We start from the raw sequence: 15310 nt of genomic DNA, 5'->3' as shown, positions 1-15310 counted from the left end.
GTTGGCCCGTTTCTGGCCTGTTAACCCGTTGCGCCGTTTTCAGACCGTCCTATATTATGGTCCATTAACGACCCGTTATGCCTGTGAAAGAATTAAGCCTTTGCTGTCCTACGGCCTGTTACCGTGCTGGCCCGATACCAATTACGCCCAATTATGGTTCATGTAGACCCATTTATCCGACGGCCCGAGGCCCACCGATTACAGGCCCATTTATCGACGGCCCGTAGGAGACCCGTGGATCCTACGGCCCGTATATGGCCCATGGTAGTTGCGGCCACTAGCAAACCAGGAAAAAAGAAGACTAGAAAATAAATAAGGTCGAAACTAACGCTAGGCTATTAAGGCGATTGCACAGATTACATTCACTCGACATCAAAGATTGCCACTAGTGCAAATATAGGGAACACCCTACACTATACAAAAATGGCTTGCTGTTTTCTTCAGGCGGTGGCTGCACGTTAAGAATAAATTTTGCATCGCACCAAAACAAATCTTCTATTATATAATTAAAACAAGAGTAAAACAAGCCATCATGTTTGTCCACATATGCTAATCTTTTTTACACCGTTTGATTAGAATAACAACGGTCGAGATTTAAAGTTTCTACGTAACATGTAAAAATATATTTACCAGCAGTATTGAACTTTTATGATGTCATATTAGATGCATAGAACCATAACACTAGCGCGCACAGGAAGGACTACATGGACACGTATTGTTTGAGTCCAATATACAATCACGTATGAACTGATGCATGTCCGAATTGGAAAGCAAAAAAGGGAAAATAAAAATCAAAGCCCTTACACATATCCAAAAGCAATATAGCAGGTTTCCCTACAAACTCCAGGAGCCACACGTTTACATGCTTCCAATACATGGACAATATGGACTAGGCAATTAGCAAAAAAAACAAAAAAAAATTGTCTGACCGATAAAGGATCAAAGCTGGTCTCTTCTCTCAAGTGATCCATCTCTTCTTCCCTGAAGCAGGTTCCACGTCCCTTGCACACACGTTTTATAGAGAAGACCAATTGCTATGGTTTTCAATTTCCTAGCGCTCTAGCCGTCACTTCTGATTCTTCCTTCCCTGTTGTCGGCAAGGCACGCGCTGAAGCCCTCGAGCAGCCTAGGAGAGTAGGGCAGGTTCAAATCAGCAGCATGAGGGATAAGGCAGCCATGACTAAGGTGACCTATTGAGGAGCAGGACCCAGCGCTAGGGAGGCATAGATTGCTTCTTCGGCCTTCGCCCACTTCTTTTCCTTGCACATGCATATCTCCCCGCACCGCTGCCTCCAAGAGCTAGGATGCATGTAACCACGGTCCAGCGGCAACAACTTCGGTCTGAGACACATCTGCCCACAAGCCACCATAGTTGACGGCTATGTGATGCTCGAGCTCCGACTCTTCTTTGGATCATTAGTTCTCAGGTTTCTTCATCTTCTGCATACCTCAATTTCATAGCTTCTGGAACAAACAGATATGCGTGGTTGAGATGTTAGATTCTCCATGGATGTGGTTAGAGCCTTAGACTAATGATGTGACGCATGACCATTGCATAGCTACCTATACTCTGATCGGATTTATACATCAAGGTTAATCTTATTTGCAAAGCTATAAAAAGTTATTTACATTATCTTTACAACAAAAATGCATCACTGTGTATTTATGGAACTGTACAGAATTTATTTACATATTCATCATAGCAAAAATGTGTCATAGATTATGCACATTACATAGGTGAATTAATATCTCCAAATTTGGATGTCAATGGATTATTCACCCAAATGAAGCATGTGGAATCAAGAATAAGAAAAAAAAATCACAAACTTCCCTCTATCCCATAATATAAGACGTTTTTGGCACTGTGTACTGTCAAAAAACGTCATATATTATTGAACAGAGGGAGCATAATGGAACCATATCTGAATTATTTATATCTCTTAACTTCTTCGGGTTGCTATTGGGTGATTTTTTAAGGATTTTTCTTTCACAACAATAGCTATGATAGATTTGTTACAACAAAATATTCAAATGATCATGTTGTGATTCGCAAACTAACTACAAAGAAAACTGACAAGAACTTTCATATTATATTTAATCTGTAGTGACAATTGTGGTATATATCTACAAATTCGAACACCCGGTAAGCATATATTCTACTAATTTGAACAAGAACTTCCATATTATACTTACTCTGCAGTAATAACAATGGTAGCAAAATTGGTCAACTCACTAGATGGGAAATCTGAGAAGTGTCAAATAGTATACAATAATTGTGTTGAAAGTAAGCCGAACCATTTATGAGTACTGAGATAAAGAAAGAAACCTTGACATCGAATCAATATAAGGAGGACAATTATTAGATAATGGTTAAATGTTGGCACCATCAGAAGTATGTCACATTATAATTATTTGGAATACATTCCGACATGCACTTCCATGAGTTATATGTTCATGGCATGTGAAAAATCTATTGTATATCAATTAACACATATGAACCAAATTCAGTTAATACATGTAAGCCTTCTTCCTTTGCCTTACTGTGAAGAAACAGCCGGTGTGGAGGAAGTAAGAATGATGCAAAGTTGTAGCACATTACATAGGTGGAACCTGACAGCAGTAGCAATTAGGAAGCCCTCAACTCGCCTCCACCTGTGGACTCTCCACAAAGGTAAATCAACCAATCACAAGCCAATGCAAATTACTATTTCCTGACACTGCATTTATTGTATATACATGTTAACATGTGCAGACAAGACAATGAAATATAAAAATATATAGATGTTATATGTAGTAGATGGATATCATAGATATATCTTTTGCTATACGAAATTCCATATAATTGATACCGATGTGTTGAAGAGACAATAGTCAAAGTTGGGCTTCAATTCCCTAAAAACCACAACACAAATCAATGGCAAATTAAATAACTATAATTTATAAAAGATCCTTACATGAACAACAACAGAATGTATCAGGTCAGCGTATGAATTATAATTTAATAAAACTAGGTAACTCTACCTTACATCTAAATAGATTTAACAGATCAACTAAGTAATTAAGTGAACTTTAAAAGTACGTATATACTGTGCCCATCAAGAGAGGAATGCAGCGGATGATGGGAGAGTAGTAAGACAGTCATACCCATCCCACTCCTCTACCACATACGGCCAGGAATGCTGCGGAGAACATGGCCGTCGAACCTGACGGCACAGCTTTTGGCCCACTGACACGAATAGGAGAGCAGGGACACTCAAGGAAGCTAAAAACTATGGGTCTCTCATATTCGCCAGTGGCCTCCCCGGCGACCGCTTTGCCTCACGGCCTCGCAGAGCCCGTGGCTGGAACGCGTGCCGCAGCCTCGGCCAGATCTGGCGGAAAATCTCCTTCCCAGCTTTGGTGATACACAGGCAGGCCACTCAATTTGGTGCAGCCACTCCCCTTCTGGACGAGCAGGCCATCAATTTGGCACACCCTCTCCATCTGTATTCCCATCTCAAAGTCCTCAAAGTCGGACAGCCAGTGGAGGAGAGGAGTGGAAGGGACTTGCTTTCCACACATAATGGTCGGGCAGCCAGTGGAGGAGAGGAGAGGAGTGGAAGAGATTAGTGAGGAAGGGATACTTTCTATCTACACATAATGGAATGGGTAGCACCACGTTGACCCATGGTCAGCCTGTTGTGACTTACGTGGAATGAAAACGAATATAAGTTTTTTCTATTTCTGTTTTTTACTCCTAGACTCATATCTCTATTTCATTTCTCACACAATTGGGTCATTACGTAAAGAATATTTTGCCGGAAATTAGCTACAGAATTTTCTCACAAAATAAACTACTCCAGTACTAAATTCAGTATTCCCTGATGGATTAAAACATGCATGAAAGCCTACAAAAAAACGAAAATGGTGGGCATACGCAAAAAAGAAGTTGTACAAACTAAAATAACATATGAAGATAACTGAAACACGAAGAACCGTTTGAAGCAAAAAAAAAAATGCATACTAAGGTGTTCAAATTAACCATTATTATAAACTTCCATACAATGTTAAAAAAGAAAAAGAAAAATGCAAGTCCGTATGAGTAAAGCAAAATAACAAAACCAGATCCTTCATTAAAATTAAAAACATATAAATTCTAGCTGCGCAATTTCTTATCGCTGCAAAATGAGTCTAATAGATTATTTTGTAGTCCTAAAGTAACAGTAGCTATTGTGTCGTCTGCAGAGTATTTTTCTAGAAGATGACATATTCGACAAGTGATTCCCGTAAATTCTGAAATTTGAAAGGTTAGTAAGAGTTGTTCTAAATCATAAGTTCATCCATTCGAGTTCAGATATTTTCCATAGGTCATCAATGTACAATTTGCATATTTGATCCTGCATGCATTTTCTAATTACATTCATGGTTACTATGGAAGGTCTATTAAATTCAGACATGCACTTTAGTGAGTTTTATGTTCTTGGTAACAGCTCTTCTGTCTAGCCTTTTCAGTTGAAGAGAACAATGAGAAAAGCTCCAGTGTTATATGCATCACCTACAACACATGTGAAAACTCTATTGCATATCAATTAACACATATGGACCAAATTCAGTTAATACATGCAAGCCTTTTTCTTTTGTCTTAAAAACACATATCATTAATTTAACTTGCTAATACTATATGGTAACAACAAATAGAAAGAATACACCTTTTATCCAACTACAGGGAGGAAACATACTTGTGATGAATCAGCCGGTGTGCAGAAAGTAGTAATGATGCAAAGTTGTAGCACATTACATAGGTGGAAGCTGACAGCAGTAGCAAGCCCACAACGTGCCTCCACCCATGGATTCTCTACAAGACAATGAATTATTGAACACTTTTTGCTATACGTAACTTCATATAATTAATATGGATGTGTTGAAGAGACAGTAACCAAAGTTTGGTAGAATGTTAACTAAAAAACAGCATAAGCTCAATTCCCTAAAGCAACGCAAGGCACATCAATGGCAAGATAAATAATTCTACAATTTATATCCTAGAAATAGTCCAAATGTACGAGCTTATTGTCTGAATTGTAATAAAAACAGAACAACCAAGTAACTCAACCTTATCTCTGAATAAATTTAACGGATCAACTAAGTAAACAAGCTTTTATAAAGTACATATATACTGTGCGCAGAAAAAGAAGAATGCAAAGGATGTTGGGAGAGTAGTAAGGCAGTCATACCCATCCCTACTACTCTGCCACAGACGACGAGGAACACTATGAAGAATATGGCTGTCGAACCCGACGACACAGCTCTCAGCCCAGTGGCACAAACAGGAGAGCAGCGCCACTCAGCAAAACAGATTTATCATATTCTCCAGTGGCCTCCCATGCGACCGCTTTGCCTCGCAACCTTGCTGCTAGGGGCGCAGAATCTGAGGCTGGAACGCGTGCCCCAGCCTCGCCGATCTGGCCTCCAAGAGCATCTCCTTCCCAGCTTTAGTGATGCACGGGCAGGCCACTGGATGGATTTGGTGCAGCCACTCGCTTTCACATGGACGAACAAATTTCTCATAGCCATAGAAAATCTCCATAAAGAAACCAAAATCCGTGCCATTGCTGGAGCCTAGAAGACCAGGCATCTGGGAAGGGAGGAGAAGGAATAGGAAGAGGAGAGATTACCTGGAGGAGAGCGACCGCTCAGGTTCAAAGGGGCCCAACTCCACGACCATCCAATTGACGGCGGGGGCGAGCAGCAGGCACGTGTGGTCGAGCTGGAGGACCTGCCGTCGCCGAGAGCATGCGGCCACCGCACTCCGCCGCAAATCCCCCTTCTCCTTCTCACCCCGTCCTCCTTCCTTGGCAGGATCTAGCAACGAATGTGGATGAATCTATGGATCAGGCAAGGAACGGTGAAAAAGAAACGGGAGGAGACCGAGAATTTGGGTTTTCTTTTTTTGGCTGGGAAGGGTAGCACGCCGAGTCGTTGACCCATGGTTTGCTGGTGGTAACTTACAGAGTACTACTCCCTCCGTTCCTAATTATAAGTCTTTGAGGAGATTTTATTATAGACCACATACGGAGTAAAATAAGTGAATTTACACTTTAAAATACATCTATATACATTCATATGTGATTTATAGTAAAATCTCTACAAAGACTAGGAACGGAGGGAGTATAATATGAAGTACTTATGAAATGAAAACTAATATTCATTAGATTTTCTATTCCATTTATTCACTCATATGTTTTCATTTCATTTCTTACACAATTGAGTATATTGGGTACAGAATATATTGTGGGGAATTAGCTCCAGAATTTTCTAAAAAAAAGATACAAAATTCAGTATTCCATGATGGATTAGGAACATGTAGTAAAAAAACAAAGAAAGAAAATGTTGGGCATTCACACAAAATAATTTTTTGGCAAACTAAAATAATAAACAGAGATGATTGAAACATAAAGAATAGTATTGAAGAGAAAAAATGCATATGGAGGCGCTCAGCTGAAAGACAAAGAATACTACGAAGAGGAAAATGCATATGAAGGTGTTCAACTGGCAACAATTATAAACTTTTGTGCAATGTCAAAGAAAAAAAATACATATCCATATGAGTACGAAAAATAGCAAACACATATCAATTATAAAAAATATATAAAATATACTCCCTCCGTTTCTTTTTAGTCGGCATATAAGGTTTGGTCAAAGTCAAGCTTTGTATAGTTTGACTAACTTTATATTAAAAAATATAAACATTCACAATATGAAATCAACATTATCAGATGCACCATGAAACGTATTTTCATACTATATAGTTTTACTATTGTAGATGTTCATATTTTTTATATAAATTTGGTCAAACTTTGTGTAGTTTGACTTTGACCAAATCTTATATGCTGAGTAAAAAGAAACGGAGGGAGTACCAATCTTAGCCGCGCAATTGCGCGGGTGGACCTGCTAGTTACAACTATATAACAAAAGGAAGGTTGGCATAAAACTTAACAGTCTAGCAGATAAATGCACCACCAGAAGTTCAGAAGCTCAGTTCATTTGACCTGATTGTTACATTTTCATGTTGTATTGTCCGATGGAGCACCATAACCATCGCCTTCATTTCCCCTAAGCTCCTGAACAACATAGCAAATGTCTGATAGTCTGGTTCCAAAACCATGCATATCTTGACGACATTGAGCAATGTTTCTCCTTATTTCACAAAGGGTCTCTGCTAGGGAATTGACTTGTGTCTGGAGCGCAGATACAACATTGCTTTGAGCTTGCATATCTTGATCATGAGGTAGTTTGGACAATATTGCCTTAACAACCAACCCAGTATTACGCAGGAATGTGCTTTTGGCACTGTTAGTGGACAGGTACTGACCCACTGCAGCAAGAGCTGACATTGCGGTTATAGTTGTCTCGCCACCTTCACAAGGTGGCGGTTCCACCATTTTTTCCATAGCTCGCTGAAAAGTTGAGGTTTTACATTAGTAGTAGCAGAACAGAAGATATTAAGGAGGCAACAAAACCAAACAAAATAGCTTTGGTCTATATACAGAACTTATTCTGGTGAACCCATGTAAACTATTAGTTGTATTTTATTGCAAAGTACATAATAAAACCAGATTCCAAATATATGACCATGTACCATCGCTAATGTATTGTCTATTTCTTCACATTGTATTGAGGGCTAAGGATAAATAGACGAAGTTTATAATACGGTGAGCATAGTATGACGTCATTCATATCACAAAACAACTGAGAACAGACAAACAGGCAATTGTAACGTTGTGTGGGCAAGTCCAGCACGGAACTAGATTACGGGTCAAGATCAAAGGAACATCACTCCTCTCTTTTAAACCTTGTAAGGTGCAATGATACGCGAAGACAATTGTATATAAAATTGAAAAGAGTAATAGACATTGGCTGCAAACCATGCAGTTCAAGGCACAAGTCAGAGTAAGTAGTAGTTAAAAGGCATGAGGATTAAGGACTTACAACAACGGCTTTGACTGGTGTAGTCATGCCCTTCTTTGCTGGTGTGACAGTCCTTGAAGATTTCCACAGCATTTGGTTCAGGTACTTTTTGGTCCTTGCGGGCTTTCCTCTGCATTTGGAACAAGTCAATATAGATCTGATAATATGGTACAGCGAAAAGGGTGAAACAACAGCTAATTACAAGAGCCTCGCAGTGTGCAATATAGCTACGAGATCCTGTCGTATATTGGAATTTCACTTTTGTACGGTTGGCCTTATTCTTTGAACAGTTCACCTACAAGAAGATAGATTTGTGTGGCACATGCGTAAATAGGACTTCAACATGTGATCTGATGACATATATATATATATATATATATATATATATATATATATATATATATATATATAATGTACCTGATACTTCGGATCGGACCAGTGTTTAACGAGGCCTCTCCAGTTTTCATCAGATATTTTTTCCACTGGAGATGTTTGGGCAAGTTCACTGTTAGCCTTGCCTTCAAAGTGAGTTTTCCTCAAGTTATACCGATACTGTCATAGAGAAGACTTGAAAACATGGGTGCAAGCTTGTCTGGTTGCATCATCTTGGCTATCCGACTTGAACCTCATCTGTTGAGAATTATGGGAGTCTCATTATCAGCAACCTAGAAAGTATTGGATAGAGCAAGACGATATTACTAGTTTCCATACATAACCATACTTACAGATAAATGGTCGAGGAACATGTTGAACTGGGTTTCGTCTTTGTCATTCCTGTACTGAATCCATGTTGGGAGGATATGTACATGACACCTAACAGCAACCGCTGCCTCTGATACTAATTTGGCTAACTCTGTAGCATCACGTGGCCTTTTTAAACCTGCCTCAAAACGGATCTCCATTCTTCCTCCTCTAAATTTAGTTAACCTATCGAGCATTATCCCTGATGTTTGTTTCCTCTTGCGCCTAGGTGCTAGTCCAACAACAAACATAGAAAGTGTTAGTGTACATCAAACTATGAGACTACATATAAAGAAGCATGCAACTGTAACTTGACTCCAGCAACTACCTTCTTGCTGTTGAAGCTCACAAGGTTCATCTGATATTGCCAATTCATCTTGTGTCAAGAGTGCTTGGGAAGTAGTGTCAGGTGGCAAGGGAGCTTGGGAACGTGCTGCTAGCTCAGTTGACGCATGAGTACGTCGTGCAGCTGCTAGTAATGTGGTAGGTGTTGCAAGAACTAGGGCTGTCTCTGCTTGTTTGATGGCAGCTATTTGTTTTTGTTTGTCTTTTTTTGCAACTCGTGTAGCATGGGATGCCGTGTTTGTAGAATTTTCTGCTGGACTTTGACCTTCTATTACACCATCAGTACCAGCAGAATCTGCAGGATTCATCCGCTTCTCATTCCCTGCCATTCTGTGTTTCTTCCTCTTTCTCTATGCCATGTTAAGTCAAGCCGACAAGAAAAACTAATAACAATTTAGTTCTTCAGAACAAATTGATGCGTGATGCAGACGAACTGAACTTTGATGTTAGACAACCACATGATAGGAGGATGTAATATGTATAAAAATAGGACGGAAGAGATAACCAGAACTATGATGTGTAAACTAAGAAGAAGACATTTCACCAAATTAGAAGCAATGCAATGGAAGGTAGACACCATATGAAAGATGCTACAAATATCGCTCTACCAAGTTAACAGTGTCTCATCATAAATGGCGTTTAAACAAATGTGAAGCAGTACAAGAAATAAATCATATGCAAGATGCAAACAATATCACACTACCATGTTAGAGGTCTCTCGTCATTAGTGCCGTTGCATATTCACAGCATTGCATATTCACAGCTTATGATGTGTAAACTAAGGAGAAGACATTTCAACAAATTAGAAGCAATGAAAGCTAGACACCATATGAAAGATGCAACGAATATCACTCTACCAAGTTAAAATTGTCTCGTCATAAGTGTCATTTCAACAAATTAGTAATACAAGCTAGAAAAGAATGTGAGATGTAACCTATATCACACTTCAAAGTCAAACGTGTCTTATGATAAGTGATTGTTGCAGGTTACACAATAGTAGTAATTTGATGTGAGAACATGGTGTGATAGACAGATATTTTATGTTCTAGAAACCGGAACACGTGTCTTATTCAAGTATAATGTGTAAAGTAAGCAGATGGAAGTCAACAAAATTAGAAGCAATACAAGCTAGACATCACACATAACATGCAACCACATATAACAGTGCCAAGTTAGAGGGAGCATCGGTGATGTTGCACTAGGGGAGACGTGCTCATCATAAACACAGCTTTATTGAGTGTCTATGCATGTGTTGTCTTGGAAATCATCTTGGGGGTGTGGAGGAGTAGAAACTGTAGAGACCCTCCGTTCGAAAGGAGCACCTTTATCCGCTGCCTTGCTAACTTCCTTCCGCTTTATTGATTTTGAATTTTCAAGTAAAACCGACAAGAAAAATCAATAAAATTCTCTTTTCAGAACTCATGCATGCATGATACTGACAATCACTACTTTGATGTAAGGCAAACACATGATACCAGGATGGAATATGTACGGAAAACAGGACGTCATGGCATGTTCACAACTGTTTGTGTAAACTAAGCAGAAACCATTCCAGCAAAAAAGAAGCAATGCAAGCTAGACACCACATGAAAGATGCAACCAATATGACACTGCCAAGTTAAAAGCGTCCATCATAAATCAAATTTGAACAAATTAGAAGCAGCACATGCTATAAATCATATGAAAGATGCAACTAATATCGCACTGCATATACTAAAGGTGTCTCGTCATGTTGATTGATGCGGGATACAAAAAAACAATAGTTTTATGTAAGGACATGCTTAATAAACAGATGTACTATGCACTAAATACAGGAAGGCATGTCACATTAACAGGTATAATGTATAAGCTAAGCAGACTAGCACATGCAGTTTAACCAGATTGGAAGAATTACAATCTAGACACCATATGCAACCACATATCACGCTGCCAAGTTAGAGCAAGCACCTGCGATGCTAGTGTAGGAGAAATGCTGTAATCAACTACAGAGCTACATTCACTATCTTCATCCAGCATTTCTGTTTCTTGAGAATCATGCTGGGAGGCTGACGCCGCATTCTTTAAATGAGGAGTAGTCCCCTTGCCTGCCCGCCTCGTCATAAGTGATTGATGAGGGATACACAAGAATATTAGTTTGATATAAGAACATGGTTAATACACAGATGTACTAGTATGTACCAAAAACAGAAAGGCATGTCATATTCAAAGGTATAATGTGTAAGCTAAGCAGATGGAATTTAACGAAATTAGAAGCAATACAAGCTAGACATCCGGCTGGAGTGGTGAGCATGATCATCTAGGACCTGAGAGCCTGGTGGGAAGCGGGTTGCTTCGCCACCATCGCAGCTTTTTAGTTGGCTTCCAGGTGATGCCTATCTTTGTTGGGCTTATCACTGGCTCGGCTAGTGCCCTGACTAGCTATTTGTCTTCTGTTGCTCACGGGATGGTGGTTCATGTAAAAAAATATCTTTCCTTATCTTACCGACTTCGGCCTTTCGAATACAAGCTAGACACCATATGGAACATGCAATCACATATGACACCGCGAAGTTAAAGCAAGCACCTGGGATGGTGGTTCATTGTGAGCGAGGTCATCAACTCCAGAGCTATGCTCCCCGTCTCCATATGCTGACACTACACCCTTTAAAGTGTTGAAACGTGTCTTGTCTAGCCGCACACCAAACTGGAGCGACTTCTCTCTTTTCTTTTTGGCTTCTCTCATGGCAGCAGAGTCTGAAATACCCTTGCATAAAAACACAACAGTGAGAGTAAGCGTGAAGTGTGTGCAGAACTAGTGCACTGTAAAAGTAGCAGATAGCAGGTGGCTAAAAAATAAATGACAGGAGACATATGATAGCTCTACAACATTGCATGGCAAACAAAATTAGATTATACTCTGTATGATTTTGTAATATATGAGCACAGGAAATGCAGGTGCTCCTCCAACACACCACCACATGTGGTCATATCTAAGATAACAGTCGACTGAAAATAAATAGGTCAGTCGATTTTTTTAATGAACCGTCCGATCTATAAGGAACGGGCAGATGGCCTTCGTCTACTTCCCGCCAGTCACTGTTGACGATCTTTTTCGAACCGCCAGCGACCACTGGTCCAGACCCCTGCCTCCGCCGCCCCGCCCTCCCATCGACCTCACACCACCGTCGTGCTTGGCAGCGCCCCCAGGCCATCCCTTTAATCCCGGCCGACCTCCAGATCGGGCGCCAGTAGCTCTAGGCCGCACACGCCCCTAAGATAAACACCAAGGCACTGCTTTCCCGGCATAATAGGCGTACTAGCGCCTGTTACACCGGGGAATGCTTCCGTTAATTGGGAATCAAGTGGCTAGAAATTGAAATTCAGGGGGGCAACGGACCTCTAGCTAAGGTGAAATAGTATATGAGGAGAAACCTTGTGCATCGCGAGTTACTAGGAACATCTAGTATCAAGAAGAAGCAGTCAACTAATGTCTTCTGTGGGATGAATACTGTGCAAGCAGAGACGTAAGATTTGCACGAATAAGGGAAGAGGAGTACCTTTTTTGGTTGCCGGTGTGGTCACCTCCACAAGTCGCGCCGATTTTCTTCTTTTTACCGGGGAAACCGATATTCTGGAGGGTGCAGGCTTGGACGAACCCATGGCCAAATTGTTGACTGTGTTGCCATGGCCGTATGTCGGCAGAAGGGAAGCAGATCCGAGGCGGCGAAGTACGGCGTAGCAGGAACAACTCCGGTGCAGTGGAGGGTGGCAAAGTTGAAGCGGCAGCGGTGAGGCGCAGGACGGCGTGGTTGAACTGGCTCGGGTACGGACGACTCGGCCTTGGCTTCAACTACTAGCCATGGAGGGCGTTGCGGTTGAGGTTGCGGTGGATGACGACGTCGGGGTATCGGCTCCGGCGTGATGGAGGAGGGCGGAGGTTGATGGGTGGGATGGGGTGGCGGATGGAGGACGCCGGGGTTTCGCGGCTGGTGGAGAGGTAGTTTTGGCGCCCACGGAGTACGAATGGGGAATCAGACGGGTGGGGCGGAACCATGTTTCGGTCTGGGACGCGCTTGTTTTTGGCTTTTTTGAACAGAAGATGGGACGCGCTTGTTTGAAATTTGGGGAAAGTACAAACTTTGCCCCCCTCTTAAATTTCGGACCTACTGCGGGTCGGGGGTAGGATGGTAATCCCAAGTGTCCCAAATAGTGGGCGGGAGCGATTTCGGTCGTGCGCATGTGTGCTTAGGCGGCCATTGTGTATGAACGTTTTTCGGATGTGGTTGCGTGGCGTTGAGATGAAGCTACAAACCTACCCTGGTTTAGACCTTTGGACGTCGGGCCGGTAGGTTTCACGGGTCGGAGTTATTAGAAAAGTAATTTTCTTGTACTACCAAACATTGGTCTCACGCGGTTTCAGGCGAGTAGAGGCTTTTTTGGTGCTTCGTTTGAAATTTTGAAACACAAGCATTCACGTTTAGAGTACTCTTGAATTATGAGGATTGACCTAAATATACAACGTTATATTTGACTTTGTATGTTTGAAAACCTCATTAAATTATCCGCTTCTTTTTGAAATTTTGACACTTGAAAATCCTATGACTATGATTATTTTGGAATGGAGGAGCTAAATTTGAAACTATTTTGTACACGACTACATATGCTATTATGTACAAAATCAGAGCAAAGATTGGTGCCCCATAATTTAGGTATGGTCTACAAATGCCATGATATCAAATTCAAATAATTGAATAGACTTCATGTTGAATTCGATTTTTTTAAACCACCTTAAGTTGAATTCAAATGTATGCTAGTTCATAGGTAGTAGCTATTTATAATGTCCATTGTGTAACTTTCGTATGTATAATGTGCTTTACACACACAATATGAACTATTCTCACGTTTATATTCGATTGCTAAAGCGATGCATTGTCTGGAGTTCAAAATACTAACTATGTGGATTAATTGTGTCGAATAATAACATAGACATGCTCAAATTCGATAGAATCTAGATGTTTGATGGATCAATGACCGCTCCTTACGCAAATTGCAAATATCATGATCTCATCCTAATATTTGGATACAATTTATATCTTTAATCAATGTGTAGAGCAGTCTTTTACGTGTAGTTTCACTCTCTATCGGTGGTCTCTCACACATGCTCACACACTCTCTCCCGAGGTGTCTTTTTCGCACACATGCTCTAGATATAACCCTCCCTCCCTCTCGTAACCATTTACAACTGTTTTCACTAACATTTATCACAAGCACTCTTCCTCTCACAAACATACATACGCACAATCCTCATCGGACCTTTCTATATACATGGACCTGCCTACGTGTCTCATGTACGCACATTATCTTTACGCCAGTCTCTCACGCATTGTCTCACACCTCTCTTCCTAATCGACGAGTATGATTCTAGCAGAGCATTATGTAGGATGCCCCTTAAAGTTAGGTTGGATGAATAGTAATATCAGAGATAAAGGGGTTACCTTAGTCCGAGAACCTAGGGTTACAAATCCTAGCCGGCTTTGTCAGTGGACACAGAGTCCTTCACAATTCTGCTATCTTTGTCTTGTACGACTAGTCATCCATGGGTCTTCCTAAATGCATCACGGGCCGACCAATGTGGCGCGGGACGGAACAGAACGAAGGGCCTCACCTTGACCCAACGGACCTCACGCGGTGACACACCCTCTGCCCTCACGTCTCATTATCTTCTCACACCCACACATACCAACACAAACACCACACACACAGAAAATTTCTCCTGATGCCTCTATTCCCTCCCCCTTGCATATACACACTCAAGGGAATGGAATCTCTTGTCGTGACGTCATATTCGTCTCTCTCTCTAGACCACTCTCATTTCTCGTGCTATCTCTCCCACGCCCCCCGTCAGCCCCTCTATCCATGCCTCTCTTGAATACGTAATACACACATATACCTCTCTAGGCCCCGCCAAATGCATCAACTACACATTCACACATGTTACATCACGTACCCCATTGATCTAAAAAGCCCTCTCTTCACGTTTATTTCGCATACAACATTCCTTTTGAATAAAGTGTGGCCAAAAAATTATTTTAGAGTTTCTATATATATACAACATTACAAAGTTATATGGAGGAGTACGAACGCTAATTTGCATTGCATGGTGCCCACAATGATATTTATTCCACACTGTGAATTTGTATATTTTTTATATTATATATAAAGTTAGTCATAATAAAGAGAAACGAAGAGCATCTCTCTCTCCATCGCATACACCCCCTATACGCCCCTTTCACGTATGCAC

General features: G+C 40.9%; 1 long non-coding RNA gene across 3 annotated transcripts; it reads right to left on the bottom strand.

Annotated features, from left to right (window-relative positions):
• Window positions 1-780: 780 nt before the first annotated feature.
• LOC123062335 (uncharacterized) lies at window positions 781-5965 on the bottom strand. 3 transcript variants are annotated; one of them, XR_006429622.1, is made up of 3 exons: window positions 5652-5965; window positions 4719-4834; window positions 781-2892 (listed from the first exon to the last, which is right to left on the bottom strand). It is a non-coding gene; the product is annotated as an uncharacterized lncRNA (long non-coding RNA). The 3 variants fall into 3 exon arrangements; XR_006429621.1 differs by having other exon boundaries at window positions 781-4834; XR_006429623.1 differs by lacking the exon at window positions 5652-5965 and adding an exon at window positions 5211-5645 and having other exon boundaries at window positions 781-4834.
• Between the last annotated feature and the right edge of the window lie 9345 nt (window positions 5966-15310).

Source organism: Triticum aestivum, chromosome 3A (assembly GCF_018294505.1).
Source record: "Triticum aestivum cultivar Chinese Spring chromosome 3A, IWGSC CS RefSeq v2.1, whole genome shotgun sequence".
Lineage (NCBI taxonomy): Eukaryota > Viridiplantae > Streptophyta > Magnoliopsida > Poales > Poaceae > Triticum > Triticum aestivum.
The sequence above is the reverse complement of the archived record's forward strand: the minus strand, read 5'-3'. Positions and strand labels throughout refer to the sequence as shown.